The sequence below is a fragment of the Hyperoodon ampullatus genome (genome assembly GCF_949752795.1).
Source record: "Hyperoodon ampullatus genome assembly, chromosome: 17".
NCBI lineage: Eukaryota > Metazoa > Chordata > Mammalia > Artiodactyla > Ziphiidae > Hyperoodon > Hyperoodon ampullatus.
In genome coordinates this window covers 70,158,853-70,166,469 of record NC_136930.1, presented here as the reverse complement: position 1 = coordinate 70,166,469, position 7,617 = coordinate 70,158,853, and positions in this window count along the sequence as shown.

Here is a 7,617-nt window from a genome sequence, read left to right as displayed (position 1 = left end):
GGAGTGGAGTCACAGGCGTAAAAGGACAGGGAGCTTTGGCTCCAGTTGCTGACATTTAATCAAAACAAAACAAACAAACAAACAAACAAAAAAAAACAGTCCTTTTTTCTGTCAAGAGCGTTTTCTAAAAGGCCACTGATACTTTGAGGACTTGTGACTGTGTCCTGGTCTGGGAAGCCAGGGGGCTGCCTCTGCTGCTCCCTGCAGCCCTCTGGATAAGTCCTGCCCTCCCCAGCCTCACTTTCTCCCTCTGCAAATGGGGAGGGAGGAATTATGAAGGTCACGGACCACAGATAGCAACGGGCATTCACAAGCATCCCTAGAAGTCACACACTACGTTTGTTTTTCCCCTGAGTCCCTGTATATGAGTATTTTCCTGGAGAGAGTCTCCAGTTTTTATTTGATTCTCAAAGATTCAGGATCCAGAAAGTGTTTTTTTAAAAGCTAACAAACAAAAACCTGTTCCAGCTTTAAAATTCTGCAAAATTGAAGACCCTCTTGACTGATAAAAGGCTTGTAAATTGCTGTGAGGTCATTATTCCGAGCATAAATCCTCAGAGGCTAGAGCTCATGGGAGTACTTGACGTGAAGAATTCAGCAAACGTGCTGGTTGGCTGATTAATCCCAGGGACAAACCTTTCAGAAATGGACACTGGCGCAGGGAGTGGTGTGGGCTGACCCCTGAGCTCGCTCTCTCCTTCTCCTGAAAGCCGAGTCTGTTCAGGATGATGGGGCCAGAGAGAGCACCCAGCTTTCCTGGATGTGCTGAGTCAGGTCCCCAGAGCAGACAGGTGTCCTCAGCTGAGCTGCACGCCACCTGGGTCGGCCGCCTGGTCCCCACTCCACCTCTCCTTCCCAGTAGGCTGTTCACTGTGAGATGTCTTTCAGCCCTTGGATCCCATTTTACAGATGAGAAAAGCAACGCCAGAGAAGGCAAGTGATTGCAAAAGTGAACCAATTGTGAAACAGATTTTGAGCCAAAATAGGGTGTTCTTGGCTCCACGTTATAATATCTAGAGGTGGGCTTTCCCAGCCAGGCTCGTCCAGCCCCTCAAAGAACTGTAGTCGGTGTCGGTTTCGGACTACAAGCCTCTCACCACCGGGCTTCGTTCTCAGGCTGCCCACGGTGACCCGAGGCAAGCTGTAACCTCGGCCTTCTCACACCGTCCTTCCAGTGGAGGAGACAGCATCATGCTTTCCCAGAGCTGGGGCAGACATCATCTTGTGGCTTAACAACCGCCACCTAACCGAATCCAGCCAGCCATTGTGGCCGGGATTAACGCACCATTGCCTTAAACCAGCGGGGCCCATAACGGGGTAAAGGTGGCTGAGAACTGGACAAGAGTGTTTCCCACGGGGATTTGGCCATCGGCTGGAGGACGAGAAGCACCCACACGAGGAGGCTCTTGCATGAACAGTTTACGCAGTTGGGCTCCCCGGGGCTCCGGGATCCCAGCCCAGGGCCCTGTCCACTCCGCGGACAGAGAGCTCCTTGGAGGCCAGCCCCGGGCACAAAGCTTGCAACAGTCACTGCTGAGCCTGAAGCCGAAAGGCTGAACTGATGAGGGAGAAAGATGTCACCGACATCCCAGACATCTGACTCCCCCAGGAGTGAAGAGGCTGCTTTCTCAGCTGGAGCAAAGCAATGCCTGCAGCCACACGACCTCTGGAGCCCCTCCTCACCCACCTGTAGGGGAAGAAAGGAGGGTGGGTTTGTAGTAATCTGGGGAAGAGAAAAAAGTTCTTGAATTGATGCCTTTTGAAACCCTGGCTTCATCAGGCATCGTCCAGCAAACCACGTGGGCTGGGCTTAGTGGGAGAAGCCAGATCCAAGGAAATAGGACCTAAAAGAGAGAAGCCAGGTTAGAAGGGGGGAGGGGACTTTTGTCGCGGGGAGTGGGGGTGGGTTCGGGGACTTGATGGCATCCCAGGCTCTGCCCTGGCCAGAAGGGCCAGCGAGAGGCCAATCCTACCTCGACGCAATCTGGGCCTCTGGATCAAAGGTGGAATAGAATCGCAGAGAATATTTAGAACTGTGATGTTCGCTTTAACTGTTCTCTTCAAGGCAGCCTGAACCCAAAGGAAAAGTGGAAAACTGAAAAGAGCGCACTCTCCGTCTCGTGGTTGTGGTCGGAAATGCTTTCTCCAGGGAAGCCAGAGATGGCTGGACTCCAGCCACGTGCCATCAGGGACCGGCAACTGTCCTCGCTCCTCCAAAGAGTTCGGGGATATCACTGTGTCCATCATGGAATCTGGTTTGCAGCAGACGTGGCCTCAGGCCACTGGCTGGTCATCCTCTCCTGGGGTCTGGGCTAACAAGTTTTGAGCCCTCCTGGGGGGCAGTCCACGACACCTCTGCAAAACAAAAGAAGAGGGTGTAGGAGGCACAGCGGGCCAGGCAAAGCAGCATCACATAGCCTGTCCTTACCCAAAGCACTGCATTTCCTACAAGCAGCCAGCCTCTGGCCTCCTGTTTCCCTCCCAGACCATCAGAGGTCCGTTCTCGTGTTGAACTTGACCCCGTCGCTCAGCTTCTGAACTGCCATTGTCGCCCCCCTGCCCAACGTTCTGGTCCAGACATCAGCTTTAACCTGGGAGCCCTCACTGGGCCCCGGTGCGATGGACATGGGTGCACCATCACGTTAGCACTTAACTGAATTCATGTCAAAGCCACAGTTCCCTGAGCACTGTTTCCTCTTCGCAATCTTGTTGGGTTGGTTGGTGGTGTTTTAAAATCTGCTTTCTTTGCCCCCCACTGCCTCACTCCCATGTTTTGCAGCTAAATGTTTGTTCATCTGGATGCTTTTCGAATGAAGTTGGCAAGAGTCTGCCTTCCTCAGCCTCTGCTCTGTTTTTTAGTTTTAATTTATTGTTGAACATTTCCAATGATCCGAATCAAAGTGAATAAAAAAGAGCTATTTTATTGTTTGGCTGTGTCTGTCGTTTTTCTGTGAGGGCTGTACCTCGGTGCCGTCTCTTGAGGTTTCCACTCAGGAGATGTTTTCAGTCCTAAAAAGACGCCTCCTGTGTTAGCGTCTGCCCTGAACCAAGTGCCCAGATGTTCAGGACGTGGAGAGACAGCCTCTCCTCAGATGCACCTGTGCCTTCTCCCTGCTGTGTGACTGTGGCAAAGTCGCCCAACCTCTCTGAACTTCAGCTGCCTCATCTGTCCAATGGGGACCACTCTACGGGCCAGCAGAGGGAGTGTGAAACCAAGAATAGATGCATCGTAGGAGGCTGGAGGAGACACAAGCCCACTGCTCCAAGCGTTTGCTGAATGAAATAGCCCAATGTGGGCAGAGTTAGTGTCCATCCTTCCCCAAGAAGGCTCGTCCATGAATGGATGCAAGTCTGATCCAGAGTTGGCACAAACTGCCCAATTCTTAAAATAGGTCCAACAATCCACTACCAGGACTCTGTAAAGTTGATGTAAATAATACTACTTCCCGATTTGCGTGGCACTTTACAGTTTGCACAGCGCCTCCCTAGGCACCATCTTGAACTCTCTCAGCAGCACTGCAGAGCTGGTGAATGGGTGCAGGCAGCTGAGGGCAGAGGTAAGGTGCAAGCCAAGCCTTCCCTCTCCAGATCTGGGGCTCCCTGCTCTCTGCGGTGACACCGCCCAAGTCACTTGAGAAGTTTGTCTGTGGTGACTTTCTGAAGGCAGCCCCCAGAGGCAGGACGGTGCAGAGATGAACACAGGCGCCCAGGAGTCAGGCTGCCTGGGCTCCTACATATTAGCTGTGTGAGTGTGAGCGAGTTATTTAACCTCTCTGTGCATATTTCCTTATGGATAAAGTTGGGGTGATGAAGTACCTCCCCTATAAACAGGCGTTGAGGGTTAAATGAGTTATACCATACTGGGACCTTCTCTCATCAATGGTTCACGGGCTTCCTGACCCTCCACTCCATCAGAGACCCATCTTACCCCAAATGTATTTCTAGTTGATATCACATTAGAGCTGCAATGTGGACAAGTGACCACGAGGTGCCGACACATGGACCCCAGCCCCACTGGATGAGCTCGGCCAGGCAGGAACTCTTCACTCCATGGAGCCCCCAGCAGGGAAAGGAATCAGCCAGGGCCCTCCGCAGGGAGCCCCGAGGATCTAAAGGCACTTCTTCACGACCCTTCAGGCACCCGCCAGAGACAAGCCAAAGCCAGCCTGCTCTGCACAACCCGACCCTTCCCACAAACGCAGGTCCCCCAGGATCTGGTTGTGGGAACCCTGGGGAAATCCACCCAACAACACCCCTCAGGCTGCTCCAAACACGCACTTGATTGTTCAACAAAGAGCTAATGGGATAAAAACAAAAACAAAAACAAGATTTTGTCATTTACTACAGCATGGATGGATTTGGAGGGCATGACTCTAAGTGAGGTAAGTCAGACAGAAAAACAAATACTGCATGATATCACTTACATGTGGAATCTAAAATATACAAAAACTAGTAATAACAAAAAAGAAACAGACTCACAGATACAGAGAACAAACCAGTGGTTACGGGCTGGGATGGGGGGCAGCAATCTGGAGGGCACGAGGTGGGAGGAGGGAGGTACAAACTACTGGGTGTAAGATCGGGCTTCCCTGGTGGCGCAGTGGTTGAGAGTCCGCCTGCCGATGCAGGGGACACGGGTTCGTGCCCCGGTCCGGGAGGATCCCACATGCCGCGGAGCGGCTGGGCCCGTGAGGGCCCGTGAGCCATGGCCGCTGAGCCTGCGCGTCCGGAGCCTGTGCTCCACAACGGGAGAGGCCACAACAGTGAGAGGCCTGCGTTCCGCAAAAAAAAAAAAAAAAAAGATAGACTCAAGGGTGTATTGTACAACACGGGAAATATAGACAATATTTTGTAATAACTGTAAATGGAAAGTAACCTTTAAAACTTGTATAAAAATTATTTCAAAATTAAAAAAATAATAAGTTTGTAAAATTTTAAAAAATAGATAAAAAACCAACCAAAAAAATTTCTAATTTCTTTTAACTTTCTACCATAAGGGTCTTTACATGTACACAAAGATTGAAAGGAGAGAGTATATGATCCCAGGTGTTAGATTCAGCGATCCTCAGTGTTTTTCCATATACGCCCCCTCATTTTTTCTTTTCCTTTCTTTTTCATCATCCTTTTTCATGTCCAGCTGTGTTTAGGGATCTGCCTCAGATGTCACTTGGCCCCTGTGCGTGAGTGAGTAGTTCTCTCGGAGCGTGCCTGTCCCATCCGCCTGAGTGTCACCCACCAAGTGGAGGCGTCCCCAGGCCCTCTGGCGCCCCGTCCTCCAAATGCCTTTGGAAGGTGGTTTATTTACACCAGGATTCACTAAAGTCATGTCACCAAAGGTCTGTCCCTTCCTAAGCAAGGAGGTCATGTGAGGTCCAGGATGCTGTGCTTCTAAGGGCCTGAGAAGAAACACCACCACTGATTCGTGGGTCCCTCTGTACCCGCTGGGGAAGGGCCAGCTTCTCCTTCACTTCTGCTTCGTTCACTGAGTCAGCGCCCACCAAACAGCTCCGGGGCTCGGGTACTAACCAGTCCTACTTCATCAGTATCCATCTGTGGGACGATGATGGTGATGCATTATTCCCCTCCCCCCCGCCCCCGCCCCCAAAGCCCACCACTGGGTCTGTCCAAACTCTGGAGCCCTGAAGAGCAAGACGATGCCCCTTCCACATGTCAGAGTCACAGCTCTTTGGTCATCTTCAGCTGAAGCATCAGATCCTCATGGAATCAGCAAATTCCAGGTAACCTGCTTCTCAGAGAGGCTAGGCACCTCGCCACACCTTTTATCTGTGGTCACGTGGAAGGATTCAGAGACTGGTTACACTCAACTCCAGTCCCACTGCTACGGGCTGAATTGTGTCCCCAAAATCCGTATGTTGAAGCCTTCACCCCCAGTGTGATGGTATTTAGAAATGAGGCCTTTGGGGGATGGTTAGGTTTCGATGAGGCCCCATAATGGGATTAGTGCCCTTTTAAGATGATACCTAGTGAGAAGGCAGCTCAGCAAAACCAGATCCCAGCTGGGCTCTGGGAAGCACATCCCTCCTCCCATCTCTCCTCCATCTCCAGATCTCCACGTGGCTCATTGCTCAGGCTGTCCTGGCTGCTGCAATCAGCGATAGAAACGTCAGTTCAACTGGATGAGATAAGCAAAAGGGAATTGAATATTCTGCTCCACTTCTAGGCCGCACTCTCCAATTCAGCTTGACCTGAAGTACAATTAGCGTTTGATTTTGACTGGCTCCTGAAGCAATCCTGCCATGACCCCAGAGCTCAGGACAGTAAGGTGGGCTTGAGGCCCTAAGGCCCCAGCCATTTGGAATCAGAGACCTGGGCCTTGTCAGGCTATGGACCTTGGAGGCCGTGGATCTGGCTGGAAGCCTGCAGGCCAAGGGCACAAGTTAGTAGAAACTCACAGCCCCAATTTGCAGTCTGCCGCGAATGAGGGAAAGTAGGCAGCAAGGCGGTGGGTACCAGTGATAGGGAAAGGCACGTGTTGCACCCAGATGGCACACGCTGCAAAGGAGGGTTTGGGGAATGGGCGTGTGTGATGTCCAGAAACATCAGTGTGGCCAGCGGAGACATGGTCCTCACCCTGGACACTGCTGCTGAGAGCTGGATGTGAGTGGCCATAGGCTGGGGTGGCAGTCGTGCCCACAGGACCCTCCAGGCACGTCTCACAAGACAGGGCAACGAGCTACCACCCTCTTTTCAGGGCCAGGGATCCCCTGGACGCCCCATGCCCAGCACACTTCCTGGCTTGCGGAAGGCCTCAGCAAAGGGTCCTGATTGCTATCAATTCAGAGCATCCTTTCTCCAGCCCTGGGGAAGGGGTGCTTACGTATAACCTATTACTGTGGTAAGTTGAGTGCCCTGAGGGCACCTTCAGATCCGTGTATGTCCAGGCTCAGCTTCCTATGGGGACCGACCAGTTCTGAGAACTCCTTCCCCTCCATGTTTTAAAACACTTGGACTGGCTTTCCTGAAACTTTATCCAAAACAGGGAGTTAGAGTTGGTGTAGATTTGTGGATCACTGGAAGATTCCTTTCCTTTGTAAGTCCCCCAAGAAGGAGGCTTGGCTGGATCACAGGCACACACAGGTCCTGGGAGTCAAAGACATGGACCTTTTCTGTAAAGTAGGAACGATGATTCCTGATTTGCCTGTCTCATGGGAGTGTATGAGAAACTAACATACGTTATGTACACATACACTTCATTTGATAAATATGTCCCGATACACGTACACTTCATTTGATAAATATGTACCGAGAGCCACTGGGGGCTCGGCAGGACAGGTTCTGCACCATCAGAAGGTCACAGTCTTATAGGGGAGACAACAGTAACACCAGGAAAAGTGGGAGATTATTAATAATGATCAGAGTTCCCTTTCACACGCTAAGTGCTTTGCCTACGTTAATCTCATTTAATCCTGCAGCAATCCTGCCAAGAGGCACTGTTCCTTCTAGAGGAGAATTTAACAAGGAAACCGAGATTCCAGGAGATGAAGTAACTTGTCAGGGCGGGAGGGGTAGAACTAGGACTTCAACCGCAAGGTGCTGAGCTCCCCACAGGAGTGTGAGGACGGGGGACTGTCTGCTTTGCTCCAAACTGAAAGAGCC